The 26,015-nt window shown below is 42.7% G+C and overlaps 1 pseudogene; it reads right to left on the bottom strand.

Annotated features, from left to right (window-relative positions):
• Positions 1-21,977: 21,977 nt before the first annotated feature.
• On the bottom strand, positions 21,978-22,075 carry LOC122496456 (annotated as a pseudogene).
• Positions 22,076-26,015: the final 3,940 nt, after the last annotated feature.

Below are 26,015 nucleotides of genomic sequence, written 5' to 3'. Positions count from 1 at the left end.
CCTCTCTGCCCCTCCTCCCTCTCAAAATAGATAAAGAAATTTTTAAACAAATTTAAAGAAATATAAAGTTTTCAGAGTCACGGAAGTTCTTGTAACATTTTAAAGTTAAAATCTGTAGAGATATCTAAACTTATTTGATCCAAGTTTTGGGAGTCCTAAAGCCATTGTGGTTTAGATGATATCTGTTTATGATTGACAGAAATTGTAACAACTGTGCAAAATCTTGAGTTATGGGGTCTTGCAGTCCATCTGAGAGATCATCTGCACACAACAGAAATGTGTGTTTATCTGGAGTGTCCAAGAGGAGGATGGAGGAGGATGGTGGGGGTTCAGATTCGGATGGGTGGAGTGCAGAGTGCATACCCACTATACTTGGAAGAGCAAATCCCAACTGCCTCAGCCTACCTCTAGTTTTTCAGAACAGAAATTGAGTATGAAGGAGTCAAACAAAAAGTCCAACCAAATACTGGATTATAACATTAATTTTTGTGACCATTTCTATTTGTGAGTGTGTGAGTGACATTAATTGGGTTCTGATTCTGCAACAGACAAGAATTTGACCTTGAACCCTGCAGGATGGCATCCCCAAGAAAGCCCTACTTGTGTCTTGACAGTCAATGCCTGGGGAGTAGGCTATCCCGAAGCTTTCCACAAGCAGGTCTGGGAGGGCAGACCCAGTGACCCTGGCCTTGTTCCTGTGCTTACCAAGAGGAAGAGGATAGACCTGAGCCACCCCTCACACTTTGTGTAATTCTGGGATAAAATATGTTGAAGGTTAAAAAGCCTTTAAAAGGGGGTAACCTCTGGTCTCCCTGTGGAAGATGATCAAATACTATTAAAATATTCCCATTTCTGGTAAATAAATCAATTTCCAAATACTTACAGAATGCCTTCCATGGTCAAAATCTTGATCCAGAATTGCTCATTAGAGTAACTTCATCTGCAGAAAGAACTCACTCATGAACATTAAATGGCAGCGTTATAACCACGTACAAGGGCAAACTGCGCCGTCCAAACAGCAATGCACTGGTTTGCAGCTCAGTAGGGGTGTGGGTCTGGGGACAGCCTCCAATCCAGACTCTATACTAAGAAATTAGGTAATTCAATGACAATAATATTTTTAGCTGCAGCTTAAGGGAAGTTTACAGCTTTAAAACAGGAAATGGAAAACAATAAGTAAGAAACTATAAAATAAATTGAGCACACAGCTTTCTGTTACATTTTATACCCAGGATATATATACCTAAAGCTTTTACTTTAGGAAATGACAGGCTTACTTGGAGGGCCAGCAACTTCTGGAGTCTCTCTCTTTTCTATTGAAATGGAAGTGGGAGCAGTGTTGGATACACTTAAGGCTTAGGTTTTTATTTCTCTGTAAATTTCAAATTGTGTCTTTAATATGTGTCTAAGAGGATTTTTTTTCTTTTAATATTTACAGGCCATCTTACGGTAAAATGAAGCTTTGCTGTGTATTAGAATCTGGGTATTATTATTGGCCACATTTTATTGAGTGATTACAGTGAACCGAGTCCTGTATTAAGCACTAAAATGCACTAGTTTATTTAACTTATTTAACATTATGATGCAGGGATTATTATTATCTCCATAGTATAGATGAGGAAACTGAGGATGATGAGAAAAGTTATACTGCTTGCTAGCAAGCTCCCAGCTACTAGCAAGCTTTGTATCAGGAACTCAGATCTGCCTGTCTCCAGAGCCTGAGATCTTAATCTATTCTGCTGACTTTCATTCAATGTCATAAACTTGAGAACTGGGGAGCCATGGGTTGATGAGCTGTACACGTGACAACCCTCATATTGCAGTTTCTTTTAAAGTTTCTTTAAAATAACTCTAAGAGGGGTCTCTGACCAATAAACTCGGATCTCCAAACTGGCTGAATTTGCCATATGTTATTTCCCCAGGATTTGGGTTCTAACAAATGGCAAAGCTGGAATGACCACTCCCTTCCCTGGGCTTCAAAGAATTTGATGTCTTGCCTCTATGGGCAGAGAGCTCTTAATTTTAGCATTGGTGGCATGTGTTGTCTGAATGGGAAGAGTCAGGTGTAGTGAAGACTTGATAGGATTTGTAGTCTAAAGAAGGTCAGGAATCCCAGTGGCTCAACTCTGCCTTAAAAATCTCAGTTTTCTTACCTTTAATAGAGATGATGTCAATATCTATTCAATTGGAGTGTTAGCATTAAATTAGACAAGATGTGTCAATGAAATTTATGAGTTACTGTTTTTGGAGACATTGAAGTTCTCCTCCACTGCCTTGATAACATGTGGGCTGGTACTTTACCATCCTCTGTTTCTAAGGATCTGTTAAAGTCACTTTTTTTCTGAGAGTGCTCGCTCTAATGGGACCTGGCTGGAAACAGATGGTGCACTCACACCGGGAAGAGTTTAATAAAGGGCCTGTTTACTTAGGTGTGTGCTGGGTTTAGGAAAAGCAACAGAGGATGTTGTAGTATCCTGGTGGGAAGCCATTACCAGTCAGTCTGAAGGGATGAGGGGAGGGAGGGTTTACGAGAACCCAGAGTTTTTGGAGCGGTCCTTTTGACAAGAACTGTGGCCTTTGGTGGAGGGATGTGGTCCACCCACAAAAACTTACCTGGGAAAGATCCTGGGAAACATTTCTTTCTGACTTCACTTTCTTCCCTCCCTTTGATCTTCTGCAGATACTCACCACCGGTTGAATTCAAATGGAAGCCACAGGGGAAGGGAGCTCCTGATGCAGCCTGCAGCCCGTATAGGTAGGTTCCTGGGGCAGAGGGCAGGTGGAGAAGAGTGGAAAGCAGCACTGGGCAAGTAGAAGGTACTGAGCACAGCCATGTGGACTTCCAAATATGTTAACTAATAATCTTTATCACTTTGGTCAGACTTGGCCTAATCAACCCTAATTCAGCATTATGTTGTCTTTGGTGACTCTTCCTCCCCTTGTGGATTTTCTCCACTTCTAGAAATATTCACTCTTTATTTCTAAGCTGCCTTGTGCTCTTTCGGTTCTCTAAGTCTTCTTGTTATGAAACGAAATTAATACAAGATGCTCATTTTCACACTTAAATGTCTTATGCCTAATTGTTATTTTAAAAATGCATACTGATTTTCACCCCTGGGATGGCTAAGTTTGCTACCAGACCAATTGCAGATGAAAAAAATACAAAGAACAACTACTTGGAGGCACTGGAAAGTGGATACATGCAAACAGATTATGGAGGGTAATTGGATGACAGAATAAGACAAAGAATTCATTCCTCAGTTATGGTTTTTAGCTGAAGAGTAGTTCATAAGAAATGTCGATAGCCTTTTCGGCATGAAGAATTAGAGGAGAGAGTTGAGAGCAACCACGGCCATTAAAAAGTGAGGAGGAAATCTCTACAAGGAAAGAGCCAGAGAGGGAAGTCCCAAATTCTGTTTATAAACTTCACAAATTTCTGGCTGGCCCCTGAACCATAGATGCATGTGGCACACTACAAGCCACTCAGTAAAAGGTAAGTAAACTGAGCTGAAATATGAACTATTGCCTGAAACACGGAGTACTTAAATTTTTTTTTTTTGCAGCTTTGCCAAAACAAAAATATCATACCCTTTGGGAGAAGTATAATAGAACCCAGAGTCCTCCCAAGAAAATATTCACAATGTTCATTGTGATCTATAGATGAAAAATATACTTTTTTTGGTACAAATTAAGAGGCTGATCTAAAATTCATATAGAATGCAAAAGCTTTAAAATAGCCAAACAACTTTGAAAAAGAGCAAAGTTGGAGGACTCATATTACCTAATTTCAAGACTTATTATAAAGCTATAATAATCAAATATAAGGGTAACAATGATAAGATGGGCAAATGTCAATGGATATAATGGAAAAATAAGTCCATATATATAGGGTCGATTGATTTTTGATAAAGATGCAAAGGCAACTCAGTGGAGAGAGGGTAGACTTTCCAACAGTTTGGTGCTTGACGAAATTCTTGGGGGGTGATGGATATGTTCATGACTTGTGTTGACAGTTTCACAGATGTATAACATGTCAAACCTTAGACTGTACATCTTAAATAAGTGCAGTTTATTGTATGTCAATTATACTTCAGTAAAGATGGTAAAATAGCAATAATCAACCAGGAATATTTATTGAGAGGCAGGAGATGATAGTATAGAGGTTGAGCTCCGAATCCAGCTTTTCCACTTACTATTTGTATGACTTGGGATGGTTTAACTCTTCTGGACCTGTTTTTCTGTATGTAAAGTGTAGTTGTTATAAGTATTGTTAGCTTATTAATACCCTTTTGGTATTCTGTGGCATATAGGAAGGATTCAACAAATGTAAAAAGTCTTGTGCTGGGGCACCTGGGTGGCTCAGGCAGTTAAGCATCTGACTCTTGATTTCGGCTCAGGTCGTGATCTTGCAGTTCGTGAGATCCAGCCCTGCATGGGGCTTTGTGTGCTGACAGTGCAGAGCCTGCTTGGGATTCTCTCTCTCCAAATAAATAAATGAGCACTAAACAAATGTATTGGGCACTATGCTGAGTGTTTTATAAGAATTACCTTACTTAAACTTCATAATCCTGTAAAATAGGTACCAATACCCTTGTATTACAAAGGAGAAAACTGGGGTGCCAAGAGGATGTATGACCTATCCCAGGTTGGTTGCACAGGATGCAAGTAGCAGAATCTAGACATAAAGGCAGTCAAACTCCACACACTTTTCATCCTATGAATAAGTGTTAACAGATGAGGCACTGACTCAAGTGCTAGTAAGAAAATTGTCCAGACAGTGCCCATGTTTTCTAGGATGTTATTATCTGAGATACATGAAAATACTGAAGACCAACGTGTTTGGGCGGCTTTCTGGGAGTTCCTCTTGTAATTACTCCTGGCATCTGGCTCAGTGCTTACCAAACCTGTTTCTTCTTCCTGGGCACATAGTCAAACTATATTTTCCAGCTCCTGTATCTAGTGAGGTCATGTGGCTAGTTCTTGCCAATGGAATATGAGCAAAAGTGGTTGTATCCTTTGTACATTAAGGTAGGTAGGAATGGGTGGGCTTTCTCCATTCTCCACTCCCATACTGGTTTGTGTTTAAGACAGGGGAGCCACAACGTTGGGAGGAACCTGGTTCCTGAATGACTACGTGGAGCAGAGCTCTTATTGCTGACTGCATTGAACGACCTTTGATGTATTAAGCTACTAGAATTTTGAGATTTGAGGTTGTTTCTTGTAGGTATGAACATACTCTAACTAATGAATTATTCTTGTGGAATGTTACCTTGCTGACATATCTCATCTCTAGAAATTTCTGAAATATAGGTCAGATATCTAGATGAACTCTATTGCTAGGAGATGGACCACAGAGGAGTTAGAATAGAAATTTAATTAAGAAGTAATATCTAATGGGGCGCCTGGGTGCCTCAGGCGGTTAAGCGTCTGACTTCGGCTCAGGTCATGACTCGGGGTCTGTGAGTTCGAGCCCCTTATTGGGCTCTGTGCTGACAGCTCAGAGCCTGGAGCCTCCTTCAGATTCTGTGTCTCCCCCTCTCTCTCTGCCCCTCCCATGCTCATGCTCTGTCTCTCTCTCTCTGTCAAAAATAAATACACATTAAAAAAAAATAAAAAAAAAAGAAGCAATATGTAATTAATAGGAGATAATATATGAATAGTCCATGGAACCTAAGGTTTTTAATATTTAAATTCTTTCCAAAGTTCCAATATTTAAATATCCTTAATCTCCCTCATGGTGGTTGAATCCTGGCATGTGCTCATGGTTCATATTCCCTACTGGCTTTTGCTGTGTCTGCTTCCTGTTTCTTGGGGCTTCAGTTGTGGGCATCAACTTTAGGCTTTCCAAGACCCACAAGAAACTGAATCATCTCTGGCCCTCTCAGACGTATAATCGTTTCCCTGGGTTGTTTTGAAACCCTCCATTCACATCTCAAAAACCTATTCGGTGGGACAGGTTGATACCGTCTGTTTTTCAACTACAATTTTCCCCTCCTTCTTGCTCATCGGAAGGTGTGCTTTCCACTCATTTTACCAACTTCCCAAACTGTGGTATGTCTTCTCTCATGCTGTGCCCTGTCTCAACTCTGACAACTCATGGTTTTCTGACAGACCTTTGGTTCCTGGCCAATTACAGCTGGCTTATGACTCCAACAATCTCCTGGCACAAGAGGCTTCTCCTGGTTTTCTAGGGCTTCTGAGTGAGAGAAAAGGAACACGCACCCTGGCTTGAGGACCATCTGTGACAGCCTGAACACGTAGTTATTACTTTTACGTTTCATTTCTTCCTTTTTTAGTTCTGGATTGAAAAAAAAAAAAAGCACCCAGACATAGTACCCTTTGTGCTGCTTGAGTTAAAGAAATTTTGGAGAAAATAGGTGTCTATACAGCTGGACAGTGTTTACCTTATGCCATTCGTCATGGAGAAGGGGCTTGGTTCTAGGCATCTGGTTCTGAGTACCTATTGTTTTGCAAAAGGTGATCACTTACAGCATTCCCGAGGTTAAATATGAGGAAACATGAAAATTCTGATCCTCTGGGGGTGCCTGGGTGGCGCAGTCGGTTAAGCGTCCGACTTCAGCCAGGTCACGATCTCGCGGTCCGTGAGTTCGAGCCCCGCGTCAGGCTCTGGGCTGATGGCTCGGAGCCTGGAGCCTGTTTCCGATTCTGTGTCTCCCTCTCTCTCTGTCCCTCCCCCCTTCATGCTCTGTCTCTCTCTGTCCCCCCAAAAAATAAATAAACGTTGAAAAAAAAATTTATAAAAAAAAAAAAGAAAATTCTGATCCTCTGGTTCCCTGCTTTCGTTTCACTGACGAGGAAAATGAGCCCTCAGCTCCTCAGACTGTGGTCTTCAGACTGGTGTCTTTCTGGGAACCACTTATTACTGGTTGGTGGCAATGTAGGTACAGAATGTGAGAGTAAGCATTTAGAAACGTTTGTAAAAATTTGACAGAGACATTTTGTTGATTGACACTAATAAAAAGACAGGGCTTATGTATATATTTTTTTTAAAAAATTCATTTATTGGGGTGCCTGAGTGGCTCAGTCGCTTGAGCATCTGACTTTTGATGCTCAGCATGAGCCTGCTTGGGACTCTCTCTCTCTCTCCCTCTCTCTCCTCCACCTCACTCCCTGTCCCTGTCCCTCTCCCCCACTCATGTTCTCTCTCTCTCAAAATAAAATAAACCTTTAAAAAAATAAAAAAAATCATTTATATTCGGGGTGCTTGGATGGCTCAGTCGGTTAAGTGTCTGACTCTTGATTTTGGCTTGGGTCATGATCTGACTGTTGTGAGATTGAGCCCCATATCGAGTTCTGAGCTGAGCAAGGAGCCTGCTTGAGATTCTCTCTCTCCCTCTCCCTCTGCCCCTCCTCCATTCACACAGGTGCACTTATGCTATCTGTCTCAAAAATAAATTCATTTATATTTGATTTATTTTTTAGAACAAGCTTTATTTTTTAGAACAAGTTTAGATTTACAGAAACATTGAGAAGATAATACAGAGAGTTTTCATATCCTCTGCACCAAGTTTCCCCTATTATGAATATATTGCATTAGTATGGTATATTTGTTGTAATTAATGGACTCATATTGATACATCATTATTAACTAAAATTCATACTTTATTGCTATTTCCTTAGTTTTTAACCTAATGTCATTTTTCTATTCTAGGTTCTCTTCCAAAATGCCACATTATCTTTCGTTGTCATGTCTTCTTAGCTTCCTCTTGTGACAATCTCTCAGACTTTTGTTGGTTTTGATGACTTTGACAGTTCTGAGGAATACTGGTCAAGAGTTTCATAGGATGTCTTTCAGTTGAGATTTATATGATGTTTCCTCATGATGAAATTGGGCTTATGAGTTTTTGGCAGGAAGACCAGAAAGGCATAGGGCCATTTTCATCTCATCAAATCAAGGCAACATATTGCCAACGTGACTTATTACTGTTGTTGACCTTGATCATTTGGATAAGGTCATGTTTATCAGGTTTCTCTGCTGTAATATTTAAAAAAATTTTTTTAATGTTTATTTATTTTTGAGACAGAGAGGGACAGAGCATGAATGGGGGAGGGTCAGAGAGAGGGAGACACAGAGTCTGAAGCAGGCTCTAGGCTCCGAGCTGTCAGCACAGAGCCCGACGCGGGGCTCGAACTCACAGACCGTGAGATCATGACCTGAGCCGAAATCGGAGGCTCAACTGACTGATCCACCCAGGCGCCCCTTTGCTGTAATATTATCTGCCCACATCCCCCTCCTACCGTGTACCCCTTTGAAGGAAATCACTATGTGCAGTCTCTACTTAAGTAGGGAATTATCATCCATTTTATTGTACTTTATAAAATATAGTTTATAAGTATATTAAATATGTGTATATATATATTTGGATATAAAAAATATTGTTGGTTTGTGATAGACTGAAAATGAGAAAGGTCATTTGAAAACACTGCTCTAAAAAAACTTGCTTAAGGGCACACCCAAGAAGCTCTGGGACAGAGCCCTAGACATGTTAGCTCTAAGCCAACTAACTTTCTTACTCCCCAGAGCCCAATATCCTCTCATTGTGGAGCAAGTTGATGGCTGGCTGTGTGATACCAAAGACTACCCATGACTATTTCCTTGGACCTTAAGGAATGCTTCAGGACTCGGTGGAAGTTTCTGAAGTATCAGTTTCACTGATCTTTGAAACATTAGCCTTCTGGGCTGTTGTTTTAGGTCATGTTCAATGGCAAACAAAGAGTGAGATAGATTTGCACACAGGAGTTTACTGGGAGTGAGGGGAATGGCATTGGGTAGAGAAGTTGAAGTGTAGTGCAGTCCAAACAAAGACCCTCATCAACCTATGGGAGTGCTGGACCTGAGACAGCCATTCAGAATTGCTCTGAATTTAGGCAGAGAGATTCAGCTTTGAACCCTCCACATTGACCAGGTATTGGATGCTGTCTGTCTTTAGGAAGAAAGTGTAAACGTGGGAGAGGTGGCTCTTTAAGCTTAAATACATAACCTAGAAAGAGACTCAGTTGTCCCATCAGCAGCCAGCACTCCTGGTAGCTGACGGAATGAGTTGATGGGGAGATCTGGATGGTACCCCACAGTACTAGCTGTAGATATTATTACTTTTTAAATTTCTTTTGCTTTTGTGTTGTGCCTAGATTCTAGGAACCATGGGGTTGTTTGCTGCACTCTTCCTTGCCTTGTTAGCTGTCTCTAGTGCTTGAATGCACTAATTGTACTTTGGGTGTGGATGAGGTAATCAGAGAAAGGGATGCTGGGAAGAGAGGCCGTATGAGAAGGTTAGGGCGGGCGGAAGACACAATGCGGAGGATTTGTATTTGTGCAATCTGGCTGCTTCTATGATTCATTTGGGTCTGTGTACCCTCATAATCAGCAGGCTTCAGTGAACTAAGTGTTGCTTTCTAAAGAAAAATGAAAGCTGGAAATTCAACAATGATGAGTGCACACAAACACATAACCCCAGGGAAGCCACATAGAATGAAGCTGCAGGACGATTCTTGTAATTTTTTTTTTTTTTTACAAGGGAAAGTGAGGCAAGTGAGAGAATTATTTTAATTGGTCAAGAGTTTGTCTCTCCTGTCACTTGTCTCTTATGGGATGTCAAGCTTCCTTTTTCCTACCCATTTTGATTGGGACTGGGGACACGGGAATTTCAATTACAGGGCAAAAGACGGAATTCTGGAGGAAAGCAAATTTGTCAAAAGTAAATTCTTAGACAAAAAACATGGTTCCTGTGCTCAGCACCTTGTTTCCCTGGCTTTGCCTGATGTATGTTTCTTTTGTTTATTGTGTTTGAATTCACTAGTGTGTCTTTCCCTTCAACTTCACCTTGGATGGTGAAGAATGCTTGGCATGAATTAGCTCACTCTAATTGATAGGAGAATCTTGTACTTGGCAAAGAAACTCCAAAGAAAGAAAGCCCTTTCCTTCATGAGCCTTTTCCACTAGCAGCCTCAGAACTTGACTGCCACCATTTGGATTATATTTAGCTATGGAGGTAGGAAAGGGTTAAAAGACTTAGAAGCATTGAAATGGATTTCTTTTTCCTATTGAGATAGTAGAAGTTTGAATGCAAACCACCATTTTTGCATAATGACTACAGGCATATAATAATAGCTAGCATTGAGCTCTTTCTAAGTGCTGAGCGCTGTGCTAAGCACTTTATAAGTATCATCTCATTTTATGTTCATAATGATTCCATAAGGTGGATATTATTATAAACCGCTCAACACAGATGATACAATAAAACTTGGAGATGTTAGGTAAGTTGCCTATGTGTGGAGATGGGATTCAAATTTAGGTGCTAATACCTTTGCACCACTTTCTATACTGCTTCAGTAGCCACGGGATCAGGACAGGGCAGTGGTTGGAATAGGAAAACAGAAAATGTGCTCAGACTGGCTTCCTTTCAGGAAAGACCTTCTGAGGGGCATCCTACTTGTAGCTCAGGCCATTTTCTTCTAGTCCTAAAAGGAGAGACGAAGGGGACAATTAAGATCTAAGAGTCAAAACCTCCATACTGGATTTGGAACTCTGACATTTCTTTGGGAATCTGTGGTGTAAAGGTGGTGGTCAGAGGCCCTGGGTGTGGATACAATGGCCTGAGGAGAGAAGGTGTAACCAAGAAATCAAAGGATTCAGGCTGGATTCCTGGAAAGCACATTTAAGGGAGGTGTAGAGGAAGATGAGCCAATAGGAAGGTCCAGGAGAAGAGTCAGTTTTACTGTGATTATCCAGGACAGGATGGGGTGTGTTCGTCCAGAAGAGGATGGGATGTAGTCATCCAGGAAAGGGTTATGTGGTCATCCGGGAGAGGGTGGGGTGTGGTAATCCAGGACAGGATGGTGTGTGATCATCCAGGAAAGGGTGGGATGTGGTCATCCAGGATAGGGTTATGTGGTCATCCAGAAGATGTTGGGGTGTGGTCATCCAGGAGAGAGGAGTCATTGGGGTGAAATGATACAAAGCTGCCAGGTTAGGTGACATCTTGTCCTTAAGAAAGAAGAGAAGAAAGGAAAGATGGAAAGAAATTCAGATACATTAGAAAGTAGGGAAAAAGTTAGGGAAGGTTATTTTAAGGCCTGTGTATTATTAATGAAGTAGAATATTCTTTGGGGTTTTCTGGTTCAATTCTCTTTCCCAAAGTATCCTGTTAATAGCTCCTCTCACTTGGTGCTTCAGCAGGAATACCTGTACCCAAGAGTAAACTAGCTGTGGACCCTGCCAAAATCATGACAGGGAGAGGCATGTTTGAGGCTCTGCTAGGTCACTGGTGGTGGAGATTGTGGTTACAGCTCTTAGGTGGCCCTGTTGGGTGTTTTTCACCCCCTGATGATCTTCTTCAGACTTTCTTGGAAAACCAACTGGACAGTTTTACCTTTTGTCTATTTATCTTGGAAGGAGCTTATTTCTTTTTCTTTTTCTTTTTTATTTAAAAATTTTAATTTTATTTATATTTGAGAGAGAGAGAGAGAGAGAGAGAGAGAGAGAGAGAGAGAGAACGCAAGTAGGGGAGAGGCAGGGAGAGAGGGAGACACACAATTAAACGCAGGCTCCAGGGTCTGAGCTGTCAGCACAGAGCCTGACCAAGGGCTTGAACCCACGAACCATGAGATCATGACCTGAGCCAAATTTGGACACTGAACCAACTGAGCCACCCTGGCACCCCAGAGAGAGCTCATTTTTATCCAAGTTTAGGTTCAGTTATTTTCTGGTTGCCTCCTGCCAGGAGTATCCAGGGACAGGTAGCATGTGGACACTTAGCCCACTCCTATTTTTACCAGGAACTTGGGCTGCAGACAACTCGTTTGAATGTCAGAGTGGTCAAGGGTTGGCAAATTCAAGGTAAACTCTAAGATTAGACTCCCGTGAGACATTCAAGATCTGTGCTTCTTAGGGGCTCCCTTCTCTGAAAGGTCTTCGTTGTTCTTCAGTACACTGGTGCCTGCCAGAACCTTCCTGCTTCACTTATGTGACTGTTAGCTGAATATTCTGTACTTTGAAAAGATATGAAATCCATAAGTCAATGTAGTAAGATTTTAGCAGCCTCGATCCCTCATTTTATGGGGTAAGTGACTGAGGTTCAGAGAGAATTGAGTTGTCCAAAGTTGCATGGCTAGGATTTGAACACAGGTCTTTGAGTTCCTAGTCCAGTGTTCTTTGTATATTTCATCTTCATCATGCAATAAAGGGTAACTTGTTATAGAAATGTAAGGAGACAAAATGGTGGCCTCTGTCCTTTCCCATAATTCTCACTAGATTTGTACCTCTTGCTCCCAGTAATTTAGTATGTAATTGACTTTGTCTGTCTAGGGAAGGGTACCTATAACTCGTCCCTATGGCTAAAATCAACTCAATCCCCTGAATCTTTCCTATTTACAATATGCTTCTTGGAGTTTTAAAATTAGTGAGCAAAACTCTTCTTTCCACAGCTAGAGATAAACCCATAGGATAATCCTGGAGAAGTTTGACTTAAATTTGAACCAAATCATAAAATATTGGTATAAGATGTTTTCTGGGAAGCAGGCATTTAGTGGAGGTGGGAGGAAATTATGATAGTGGCTGCAGTGCTGAATATTTTTCGTGTTTTATTCCAAGTTTGTAATAACTCTGGGCATTATTCCACTTTACTGCACAGGGAACTGGGTCACAAAGATGTTAAGTAATTAAACCAGGTCCCCTAGAGTTAATTATGTCAATTAATTGTCAGTGCTGGATTTCAAATCTTGGTTTATCTGGCTCCAAAACCTGTGTTCTTTCTACTACCCAGTGGTTCTCTAACTTGACATTAAAATTTCTTGCAAAATTGTCCAACAAGCAGATTTCACCCAATCCAAAGATTCTAATTCAGCAAGACTGAGGTAGGGGTCAGGCATCTATATTTTTAAAAAGTGCCCTCAGTGATTCTGATGTACAGCTTGTTGGGAAACACAGGAGGGAAAACAAGAAAAGGGCAGTGATATAGAGGTCAGAGTTCCCTATTTGACAGTCTGGAGGGAGGCCAGCCACTCTTCAGAGGCTCACAGCCTCTCTAGACCTGTCTGGTGTCCTGACTCAAAAGATGTAGTTCTTCACGAGGTAGGCTAGAGAAACTTGCACCTAGGCAAGGCTTCCCAGCATGGAAATCCAAAGTTCTTCTGGACCAAGTTAGGAAAGTAATTCCCTGTTATTTTCTTCTATGGAAAGGCCCATTTGCCAGCATAGGCTAAGCTGCCCAGAGAGGGATATTCCTCGTCTGTATCCCAGCATCCAGCACAAATGGCTGGCGCATGGTGGGTGCTCAGTGTTCACTGGGTCATGAAGCACGGTGGACATGCTGGTGTTCAGTCCTGGTGGGTTAGGACTGAGGGCTTATGTTTTTAAGTATCTCCTGTTTGGAGACTACACTGTTTTGGGGACCATCCCTCTGGCATGTAGCTCTGAGAAGGGCATAGCTGAGTCCGGATGCAGCCAGTGTTCTAAGGTACACGGTGATGAGTTGTGTAGTGTCTTTTTTCTTCATGATGTTTTATAAGTTGAACCTTATTTACTTATGGGAAAGTACTGTGGAGATTATATTTCTAATCTAGTCAGCCTGTAATTATTTCTTTACTTTGGTCGATTACTAATATTTCAGGTGGCTGCCTCCCAATTCAGACTCAGCAGGATCATTAACTTGCCTTCTAGTATTTCTCCCAGATCATTAGTATGAGATGAACAATCAGGAGATTCCAAGAGTCTGAAGTTTAATCAAGGAATCTGGTCTCTGGTTCGAAGATAGTATCACATGTTCCAGGGCTCTAATTTCCCGTGCCTACAAACCTCGAAAGCTCAAGTGAAGGCCTCTGATGATTTTCAATAATGCAGTTCCATCTTTTATAGAATTCCATACCTGTTCCCTGCCTCCAGCTATACACTACATTTAAAGTAAACCACATATGTAGAGGAGACACAAGCTAACTCACCAACCTGATATTCAGAATGGTATCATTTATATGAATTTCAGATCCTCCTTTTGGCCCATGTTATTCAGACGACTGAAAATGGTCCAGGCACAAATGAGTGAATTTGTGCCATGCTCTCCTGGAGGAGATTCATCTGCCTGCTTCCTTCCTTCCTTCTTTCCTTCCTTCCTTCCCTCCTTCCTTCCTTCCTTCCTTCCTTCCTTCCTTCCTTCCCTCCTTCCTTCCTTCCTTCCCTCCCTCTCTCCTATGCCTCTCCTTCCCTTCCCTCCGTCCCTCGCTCCCTCCCTCCCTCCTTCCTTCCCTCCTTCCTTTTTTATCTACCTACCTTCCTTCCTTCCCATCTCTCTCAGGCCTTCTTTTCTTCCTCCTACAAATACTTCTTAAGCTCCCCCCTCCCTATATTCCCCACATTGCAGTAGGCCCCTGAGAATACAAAGTAGCAAATGACATGATTTTTGCCTTTTAGGAGCATAAGGCTCACTAAAGCTCATAATTTGTCAACATGGAGCTGTGAATGGAGTGCACGCCTTCTGGACCATCATTTTTGCATCCCTGACCCTGGAAGGTTTACAGATTACAGAGCCTGGTGACTGTTTTGATAAAGAATCAAGTGAGAGAAGGTGCTTAAGTGCTGCTCTCCTGTTTCCCGTGTCCTGTATTTCCTGCATCAAATCCATCTTTCCTCTCTATCCAAGCATTTCCGATGTAGATCAGAACTGATTCCTGGTCTGGGGAGGAAGTCCAGAGAGGTCCCATTTCAGGGTCCCTTTTCTTCGGGCATGTTGCACTATGATTGCTGTGCAGTCAAAGCAACTCTGATTCTGAGTGGTCATGGGTTTGAGGATATATAGCCATTGCTTCTGTAACTTGGCTACTGGTAGCTGGTGGTGATAAGGACAAAGAGAGAAGAAACCTTCATGTTAGAGAAATGAAGTATTTATAATGAAAGAAACGTTATAACATTTCTAAGAAATATCCAGATAAGGAAACTATTCAGAGGACCATCTGCTAGGCTGGTCCACACAATGCCCAATTGTTCATTTGCTCATTCACCCATCCGTTGTAGTGGGCACTGGAGAAGGAGCTGGGTTGCACACAAGCTGCAGGCCCTTCTCAGTCTGTGATTGAGAAACCGATGTTTCCAAACACTGGGTCTGACTATCTCGGCATTGTGAAGAGAAGGACTTGTGGCTGTGTATGTCTGGTGGGTAGAGTGGAGGGCTCTTGGCATTTAATCTATGTTAAAAAAACCTTCCAAACTCGTTTTACCAGCACCTTGGAGCTGTAAAATATGTTATGAAGTTAAAAGAGAAAAATCAGAGAAGCAGCTGTTAAAATGTAGATATTTCAGCTGAGAAACTTGGATATAAAAGAAAAACTTTTCTACTTGGGACCTCTTTGTCTCAAAGGAGCTTAAAAAAGATCTTAAAAATAATAGGAGCTTTAAAGCAGGTGGTCATTTATTGTATTCACGGCTAAGGGAAGATTAAACTCACAATGTTCAGTGATTTTTTAAAAGTTCAGCTAAAAGATATTATTTTGGGGTAGAAAAAGTCTGGTTGTCCCTCAACTCCAGCCATTGCAAATCAGGGGATGGACTGTGCTCCCATCTTCCAATGCAAGTGAGTTTCCATTGGGTTGAGACCAAGCATAGACAACTTCAGCCTGAAATGATTACTTTCTGGAAATTTTCAGTGAGTGGAAACAGTCATGTAGAGGTATGGATCTTGCTACCTGGATCAATAACTTTAGCTAGTTAAGATCCCTGCCAAGAAAGGCAAGGAAGATCAAATTTCATAGACCTAACAAACCACTGGAAACTTCTTGCCTGCGTGTGTTCAAGGATCACTTTTTATGATTTATAGAAACCAAAGCACTCATTGGAATATGAATAATAGCTAACATTTACTTGTCATTTATTATGCTGGCCACTATGCCAAGTACTTTATGTACATTGACTTATTTAATCCTAATGACAAACCATGAGCAGGTACTGTTATTTTTCCTACTTTGCAGATGAGAACATTGAGGCACAAAAAGGCTGAATTACAGAATAGATCAATGTGTCTTTCACTTAGAATATGAGTCAAGCTCAGGAGTGCCTGGGGGGCTCAGTTGATTAAATGTCTCATTCTTGATTAATGCCTCAGGTCATGATCTCATGGTTCATGAGTTCAAGCCCCGCATCAGGCTCTGCGCTGACAGTGCAGAGCCGCAGAGCCTGCTTGGGATTCTCTCTCTCTCTCTCTCTCTCTCTCTCTCCCTCTTTCTCTCTCTCTCTCCCTCTCTCTACCTCCCCTTCCCTCCCTTCCTCCCTCCCTCCTTCTCTCTCTCTTTCCTTCTCTCTCTGATCCTCATTTGCTCTCTCTTTCTCTCTCAAAAATAAAGAAACAAACAAACAAAAAAAAAAGAAAATGAGTCAAGCTCCATACATGTGAATAAATGTGAGCATTCCTACTTCCTTGTTGTTTAGTTTTCTCTCTCAAGTGTGGTGAGAATATTGATAACTTCTTAGTCCCTGAATGAAAAGTAAAAATTTGAATTCACAAGAGAGTTTTGAAATTCACAGCATGAACTCAATAAGTTAAAAGAAAATCTGATTTTGCAAATAGGATACTAACAGCTTGGGAAATTCTATTTTCACAAGGTTTGTTCTTGGGGTGGGGGTGGGGGGGCTTTGTCTTTCTCTCCAAGCACCCCTTATATTTCCTTTTCAGATCAAAGGTAACAAGATGCAACCAACTGACTCATTTTCTAAGTGAATGACACATTCACCTACTCTTGCAAATCTGAGCTTCTAGCAATTTGCTAATGCTTAGGACGCATGAGATTTAATTTTTTCTTCCTGAAATGCTTGGCCTTCTCCAAAATGGCTTCCGACCACTCATTCCTGGCAGATGATCTGGTACCACCTGTCTCCCAGGTTGAGGAGGGTTTCTGGGATGTCCTTTGAATATGGTGTCCGTCCTCAGTTGATGTCTTAGCTTGGGCCATTTTCCCGGTGTCCTCCTCCCATCTAGCTTATGGTCTGCTTCTCCGAATGACTCTTGAAGTGAGCTGTTAATCACTACGCTTTATTGCTAAGTTAATTCTGGCCACAGGTGTTCTAGTCAGGATGCTCCCAGAGCCTGGACCTGCAGGAAGGAAGTCTGCGAAGCTTCTGGCTCTGGCACCAAGCCACAGACTCGGTGAATCATGTAACTTCTCTGAGGCTCAAAGAAGGTACTTTGTAAATTGTAAAGCATTAACCAAACGACAGGAGAGCGCCAGGAGAGTGCCAGGATTCTATTCTACACTTAGGGATGGGTGTCTTATTTAGTTGTAATTGTTGACACCTAGAGGGCCATCATCCCCAGAAATGTGCCTTACTTACATGTTTCTGGACATGCTTGGGCCTTTGGAACATGCATCGGAACCCAGGGTCAGATAGCATCGGCCGGATGTACACTTTCAGAGGCTAAGGCTGTTGGAAATTACCTCCATGTTACATTTTCCTTTAAATTCCTTACCTCGAAACGAAGCAAAGTCAGGGCAGAGAATTGGATGGATTTGCTCTTGGCCACAGCATCAAGCAGTAGAGTAAACGGAAGGAGAATAATCGTAAGTGTTAAAGGCCGTCAGCATTTGCCAAACCATGGTCTTTTTAAAAATATATACATATACTGCACAAAGAGTTTGGCATTATAAAAAGGATCTTGTAAGTACCATAGTCTTTTATCCAGAATGCTATTAAGAACTTTTTATTAAAAATTAAGATGCTTTAGAAACCACATAAAATTTTAAAAGGCTCTACCTTTCCACTTAGCCTTTTCAAGGGCACCTCTGGAGAGATGGTGGCATTCTCAAACAGTTGGACAGGTCTGTGGAGGAACACTCCACTCTGCCAATTTGTCCCCATATTGGCCCAGGGCAGCCATTCACCACTTTGTTTTTGGTTATTTCAGCTGCTGTTAGACATTCTCCTTCAAACACACCTGCACTGCTTTCCAGACAGCACCATAGCTGGCGGAAGGCGATGGGGTCCTACGCACTGTGGGCTGTGGGCTCCTGTGATCCCACCTGTGCCTCTGCCTCAACTCACCGAGCTCTCTGGAAGTTTTCTGGATTCTGTGAGAATTTGCTTCTAGACTGAACTGAAATACAGAATCAGCCTCATATTTATTCATTGGGGCAGTTTTCTTTGTTCAGTTCGACTCAGCACAAATGGGGTTACTTCATTTAATGGGCCGCAAGCAGTCTGCCCACTGGTTTCCTCCTTTTCTTATCTGCTGACACAGGGAGAGCCTTCCTAAGTTTCTCCTGGATGTACGTCCTTTTATATTCAAGAAACCCTTTGTTGTTCTAGGTCCTATAATATGACTAATGAGCCTAAAGTGCCTCCCCATCCTTCCTCATCTGACTTACCCCCCTTCCTGGTTTCTTCATCCTGATGCTGTCCTTTTAGCTTTTGAGTGCCCACTGTTTCGAGTGCCCACCATTTTGTCTGCCATTCACTACAATCCCTTAAGTCCTCTCCTCTTGGGTGCTCTTTTTGTATTTCTCTAATTCTAACAGGATGACTGCAGGCCCAAGTTGCAAAAGCATACATTCCCCTCTTTTATCTCTGTATGATCAGTTGAATTTTCCTTACTAACAGCTCCTGTGGTTGAAAGACCGGAAAACTCTGACTTTGCCCTTTCCCAAGATTCTCTTTTTTGCTCATAGAGAAGCAAGTGAAGCTCTTAACCATTCTGACAGAGTCAGGATTTTTCTGGCTTACGGCTATTGCTTTTTCATCCAGTAAATATTTGAGGGGTCCCTTCTTCATGCAAGACAGTATCGTGGGCACTAGAGGTACAGAGAAGAAGACACAGGTTCTTTCCAGAAGAGCTTGCAGGCTGGTGGGAAGATAGACATAATGACGCATCCTACGCTCTACTGGGGTATGGTGGGGTACAGTTGGAGGAGGGGTGTGTGGGACGCTCCATCCCATACGAAAGAGTAGACCACCTATTTCAGCAAAGGAGGGCTGTCAGGGAAACTGTCACTACAAAGTCCTGGTTGAACTGAGTTCTGAAGTATGATGAACTCTTCACCAGGCAAAGTCAGCCACAGCATTCATTCAGGGAGCAACACTGTCAAAGGCTCAGACGTATGAAAGAGAGCTGATAATGTCCAGTCTGTTTATGAACCTTGCCAAAGATCGGATGATCTAGGCTTTATGCATTTTTTTGCCGGCCCTATGAGCAGAACGTGCTTTGAGTGGGTTATCAGGAAAGGTCAAAGCCTGCGTGGCTGGTGTGAGGGGCTCAGGGGCTGGGTAGGGAAGGGTTAGTCACTTGAAAGTTTTGTGTGCTGAGACAAGGCTCTTAAAGGAGCTCTGGGGTTTTTACAGAGGAGAAAGTGCTTAAAGGCGGATTATGCAGCCAACGGTGAGCCAGTAAATGGTTTCACTGGGGCCAATCCTGGGATATTTTGGCAGCCCTCTTTATTGGGCGTGGGGCTCTCTGGCTATTCAATACCATTGTGACTCTCCTTGTGAATGCCCACGAGGGGTTAGGGTGAAAATATAGAGCTTTTAAGCATTTTAACGTGATTTCGATTGCATTTTAATTTTTAATAAAACTTTTAATAAAGTTCTGCTTTAGGAGCCACAGAGATCAAAAGATTCCATTTAATAGGGAGTCCAGGGTTATAGCACTGGGAGATAGATGGGCTTAACAAGACTGTGGTACATCTCTTTCAAGTAAATGCAATAAATGGTTCTGTTGGAATGGGAAAAAAGAGAAGATGCATACATACATGCATACATCTTTTTTTTTTTTTCCTTTCTGTGTAGCCAGTAATTTCACTCTTTGGAAGTAATTGCTGAGCTCCTGGCATCTTTGACTAATACCCTTCTCATATGATAGTTACACTACTCCAAAGACAGTACAGACATCTGAGCCAAACAATTTTCTCTTTCATTTGTGAGAAATTGAACGGACAGATCTACCTGTCTATTTTGGTTCCAAGAAAATGTCTTGTTAGAAATGTGTGATAATATATTATATGACAGTCGCTGAAAATGTTTCAGACGCGGCAATAAATTGATTGTGGTTTTTAGACCAGATGTGCACCATGTTTAGAATGTATTGTGCTTCCTCATATTCTAGCCTGGTGCTTAAGTAAATACAAAGAAGTGTTTTGCTTTCCAATGAAGCCTCTTAAGTGAGCGGATGGCATTCCCCCCCACCCACCCCCACCCACCCCCACCCACCCCCACCCACCCCCCAGTCAGTGATAGGAAATTATCAGAATTGTGCAAATTGGAGCTATTCACTCTCTTCACACGCATTGTGTAGCTGATATGGCTCAAACTAAGGGCCTGTTTTGTCCCACTCCTAGAGTTAAGAGGGAGGCAGCTGGAAAATGACCATTGCTTGACTGTGCAGCCCTTCTGGGCTTACATAGAAACTAAAGAAATGTGCTTCATATCTGATGGCGGTATTTTAAGTCCCTGACTTGTGATTTAATATATGGTATGAGCTCATACCAGTATATGGTATGGTATCAGAACGCATTTAATTGAAAAGGCTGAAGGAGACATCTTTTTATTGCATATCCCCCGCAAGATTCAAGGCAGACTTTGCTAAAGGTATTAGAAACAGGACATTTGTTTTTCTATGTGTGTTCAGTAAAATATCCTTCTAAGCATCGAAGTGGTCTGTGTGTCGTGACTGGTCTGCTTTTTTATGCTATCTCATTTCACGTTTCAATTCTAGTGGCACATTGGTTTTGAGTGGTTAAAGGTCTGTCTCATTTCCTTGCCAACCGAGATTATGTTCCCAGCTCTTTGTTAATTCCGCGCACTTTTAACAGTTGCTGCCGATCGTGTCCCGCTTTACTGTGCTCGGCGTTCTACGAACCCGGGAACCAGTGAGCGATGTGATCCTGCCCTCAGGAGAGCAGTGAGACAGTTCATGGAGGGCAAGAAGGCCAGGAGTTTCACATGCTAGACCTCATTTAGTGCTCATGGCAACTCAGCTTCGCAGGGGTGGGTGTTTACTTCTTCATTTTACAAATAATGAAACTGGGCCTCACGTAGCTCAGAAATTAGGCTCCAGAGCCAACAGCTGCTTGACTTCAGAGCCCACACCCTCTCTCCAGCTCACTGTCTGGCTGGTTGGAGAGCAAGACATAACAATGAACACAAGGCTGGAAAAAATGTGAATAAATGCAAACTTAGGCACTATAGCATTAAAACACCACGTGGATTAGAGAGGGATCTCTGTGTACCCTGTGCTCACTGAAGGGTTTCTGGAGGAGCACCTGGGCTGTGTTTGGAAGCCTGGAAGGATGAGGGCAGACATCACAGGCACGAGGGCATGGAGGGCATAAGCTTCTAGAATGGACAGGAAACCTGATTGCCAGGGGCAGGACTGTAGGGCTGGGGAGCAGTGGGAAGCAGGGGAAGGTGTAGGGCAGGGGCAGACGGTGAAAGACCCTGGATGCAGAATGGAGGTGTTTAGAGCCTTGTGAGAAACTCTTCCCTGCAGCCCCCATGTGTGTGTCAGAGAAGGTTTTAAAATGTGGAGAAAAAGTGCCGTTGAACTGAAAGTTGCAACATTTGGGGGCTGTATGATGTTGAATTTTCCCTTCGTAGCAAGAAAAAGTGGTGCTTTAATCATGAGGAGAATGTCACGTTTCTTTTCCCATCAGGGAATAGAGTTAAGTCAACCTCTCTGCTGAACTGAAAGTGTCTGAGAGTTCTTGGCAAAATAAACAAATTCCCTTTGCCTCTTGGTGGGCGGGGGAAATGGCAGAGGGGCAGTGGGGCAAGTAAAGGAAGACATGCACGCAGACCACCATTCCGGCAGTTTCTCTGATTTTCAGGAGATGCCTGGGCACTAGGAGACAGAGGAAAATATGAAAGAAAGAAGATCCAGGCGGAAATCCTGATGAGCCCAGGGAAGAGCAGGGAGCATGCAGACCAGCTCTTGGGATGATGGGGAGGGGTGGGGAGAAGAACTGATCTGTGGCAGGGGCTTAGCCTCACTCCCAGAGAGTATAAGTTTTTGAGTGTCATCCTTGAGCAGGGTCCACGCTAATCTTCTCTGTATTGTTCCAATTTTAGTATATGTGCGGCTGAAGCCAGCACAGTATAACTTTTTAAATGTTTGCAACAAGTCTTTCTTGGGCCAGGCACTACGGCATAAAGCGTGAAGGCATAAAATAAAATTTCCGCTCCCCTTTTGTTTATAGGGAGATACTGTGCAATTTCTTACACAGGTTTTAAAGTGATTGTGACTTGTGGTTTTATAATTGGGCAAAAGAAAAATCTAAGATTTTTTTTTTTAATTTTTTTTTCAATGTTTATTTATTTTTGGGACAGAGAGAGACAGAGCATGAACGGGGGAGGGGCAGAGAGAGAGGGAGACACAGAATCGGAAACAGGCTCCAGGCTCTTAGCCATCAGCCCAGAGCCTGACGCGGGGCTCGAACTCACGGACCGCGAGATCGTGACCTGGCTGAAGTCGGACGCTTAACCGACTGTGCCACGCAGGCGCCCCGAAAAATCTAAGATTTAATGAGTGACTTAAGAATCCCTTCTTTAGTGATCGTGGATGCTTCTCTACTGGTACGAGTCCTGTTTCAAACATGGGACCTACATTTAAGAAAAAGGTGCACACCAAATTCACACCTGCAGTTTTTTGGTTTGAAAGGAAGTAAGGGAATTTTGTGAAACGTTTGAAAAATTGATATGAAATTTTCAGTGTGTTCATAATCATTTATGTGGCCGACAGTGCACTAGATGCTGGGGATACAAAGAGGAAGTCCCAGGAACTCATAATCTATTGAAGGCAGCAGAGAAATATATGATACATAGCGATTGGTGCTCTGATGCATAAGTGCTTATAGAACAGTGACTCACAGACTGGGTAGATGAGTTACTATGGAGTGGTTTTTGCAGTATAGATAGGAGTTCAGATGGAGAAGAGAGAAGTGAGATAAAGGAGAATGGTGAGAGGCATTGTAAACAGAGGAACGTATCAGTAACACCTCAAGCATGTGAAGGTGTGCCGTCTGCTTAGGGAACTAATAGCCTAACAAGGGTAGTGCGTGATGTATGGGAACGAAGGAATAAGAAGTGGGGTTGTAAGAATCTACTAGAGGCAGACAGCAACAGCCTTAAATACCTTGTTAAGAAATTTGAACTTTTTTCTCTAGGCTAGTGTTTCTCAGGCGTTCTGTTTTGTTTTGTTTTGTTTTCAAGACTAGTCCAGTAATATGCCCTGGAAGAAAAGGGTTCTATAGCCATAAGCTGGGGAGATACTGTAAAGATGCATTCTTCCTCTTGGATATGCATAAGTGTATCACTGCCCTAATGCATGTCAACATTGTAAAAGCTCTGAGAATTCCTGAAAACGTAACACAACCAAATAGTCCAACTTTGTTTTATTCATTGCTTCCCAAACTTGTTACTGTAGGCCTCCTTTCCAGGCAATACCTGCTCAGATTTCCTGAAATTACTCTTCCTTAACCTAGATTGGGAAATGCCTCTAGGGGAGCCATTGAGTTTTTTAGTAGGAGGGGGATTTAGTCTGGAATGTACTGGGGGAAGGGAACCTGTGGAGGCAGGAAGGGTGATGGGCCTGGCGCTAGAACATCACAGAAGACTGAACCTGATGCTGGCAAGTTCTTTGTTACAGAACTTACTCGGTGCTGTAACTTCCATTTCCTCCACTCATCTGGGCATCCCAAGACCAACACATAGTAGTTTGTGATTACGTCTATGTTGGATGAATCAAGGGAAGAATGAGCCTACTATGGCTGTTTGGTTCAGAAATCCTAATGAAGATAGGGGCCTCTTAGAGGCTCATTTAGGGGCATTCTTTGGGGGCTAGAAAAGAAAAAAAGTGAATGTCTGCATCAGATGTAGCTACAGCTCTCACTTTTGATACGGACTTTTAATAAGCAGTATGACTAATTTTTAAAAAATATTATAAAGTGTAGAGGCACCTGGGTAGCTTAGTAGGTTAAGCGTCTGACTTTGGCTCAGGTCATGCTCTCACCATCCGTGAGTTCGAGCCCGCGTCAGGCTCTGGGCTGACATCTCAGAGCCTGGAGCCTGCTTCAGATTCTGTGTCTCCCTCTCGCTCTGCCCCTCCCCCACTCACTCTGTCTCTCTCTGTCGTTCAAAAATGAATAAACATTAAAAAAATTATAAAGTGTAGTATTTCATGTGGACATGTTTTCTGTAAATCACCAATAAATTATTTTGTCCACCTTGAAATATGTGTCTTATTCTTATGAGATAATAAAATATATAAAGGAAAGTATTATTTGATATAGTCACAAAGATGGGGAAGCACATTAGGCATGATAAATTATGGTTCTTTTGGTGTGGAGTGACAGTTATTTTCACAGGTAAAGGAAAAGTTCTCTTCATCACAACTTTCATAGAAAAGGTGAAGCCAGGAAAAAGGACAAATCTCTATTTACAATTTACTTTGCTCCCAGATTTCTCAGTGTGAGACTTGCTCTAAAGGTGAATCTTAAGGAAAACTAGATAAATGGTTCAGCACACATTGCCACCACCGTCACATTTGAAAGGGCAGAATCATAGAGGCATTAGCTTAACTGAAGATCAGAGTTGCCCCACTTCAGCTTGGCCAACATCAGCTAGAGGAAATGTCCAGTGAAATCAAGGCCTATGACCAGAACGAAGCTCTGTGAGCCTAAAGGGTCCCAACGCAGTGTGGTGTGGCAATATTTTAGAATCTCAACTTGAAGATTTCTTTCGTTTTTTCTTGGGTCACTTGGTTCTGGCTTCCAGTCAGTTAATTAGGCCAGTCTGGGTTCCTTGCCTTGGGGAAGGTGGAACAAGCCCAGGAAACGAAGTCATATCTTGGCTTTTGGGCTCCAAAATCTAACCCCAAGGAGAGAAAATAACTCTTGGACATTAATAATAGATGAGCCTAGGATGCCATAAGACTGGGGGCCAGCTGCCTACCCCAGAGGGAGACGAATGTCCATAGAACAGGAAGCATCAGGCTGTCGTGGGGGCACATTTAAGAAGCTTCTGTATGGATAATCCCTGAGAAGGAGGACTGGTGCCAAATCCTCACCCAGGTCAAGCCTCGGGGATGTATGACTGTATGGGGAAGAAGGGCCTTGGACAACATCAGGTTCCCATGGCTCCGCTGGTGGGAAGAACATTCTCTCTGAGCTAAGTGGATGGGTTTCTGAATAGCCCCAGTTTCTCACAGCCTAGCATGGTGTAGAGCAGCAAGTGAATTCCTGGGTACCATAGAGGAGCACAGGAGCAGTGAAAGCAAAGGCCCAGATGGGAAGCTGGGCCAGACAGCAGTGAATCTGTTGGTCGATAAGCAGGACCGGGCAGCCCAGGGGCATCGAAGTAGATGCCCCTGTGGATGATGGGGAACTCAACGTCTGCCGTCCTCATCCCCGCTTCCTTGGTACTACTCTGACTCTCTAGATCCTGAAATGATTGCACTAAGTCTGCCACTCCTTCAGCACGGTCTCAGGATAGAAATTCCATTGCGTTATAGAGAAATAAAGTTGCATTTCTGACACACATGAGTCTGGGGATTGAGATTCAGGCCTGGTTTTTGTATAATAATGAAAAATTCCATTTGATGATGTCTGGGCAAGAACGGGCACTTCTCTGTCCTGCAAAGATCAGGATGCCCTTAAACTTAGGCAAATACAAAGAGGGGTTTGTGGAAAGGATACACAAAAGTCTCTTAGAAATCAAGGGCAGAAAAGTATAACTGGGTCTGAGGAGATTCTTGGAAAGGCGAAAATGGGGCTTTTTTCACTGTCTCTAAGGGCTCCATGAACTCTTTCATCTCTCCCTGTGTGCCTTCATTTTTGGCTTCTTCTGCCTGGGCAGTCTGTGACGGCGGGGCCCCAGGTCTCCCGTCTCTTCACTTGCCCGCCTGGGGAGGCTCCTTTGTGTCTCTCAGTTCCGCGTCCACACAGCAAGCATCTGATTGACTCTTTTTGGTCAGGTGTCTTCTGGTCCAATCACTGTTGTTGGTGAGGAGTCACAAACCAGGTTTAGAGCAGCAAGG

This window comes from Prionailurus bengalensis, chromosome A1, assembly GCF_016509475.1.
Source record: "Prionailurus bengalensis isolate Pbe53 chromosome A1, Fcat_Pben_1.1_paternal_pri, whole genome shotgun sequence".
Taxonomy (NCBI): Eukaryota; Metazoa; Chordata; class Mammalia; order Carnivora; family Felidae; genus Prionailurus; species Prionailurus bengalensis.
This window is presented reverse-complemented; position numbering and strand designations above follow the sequence as displayed.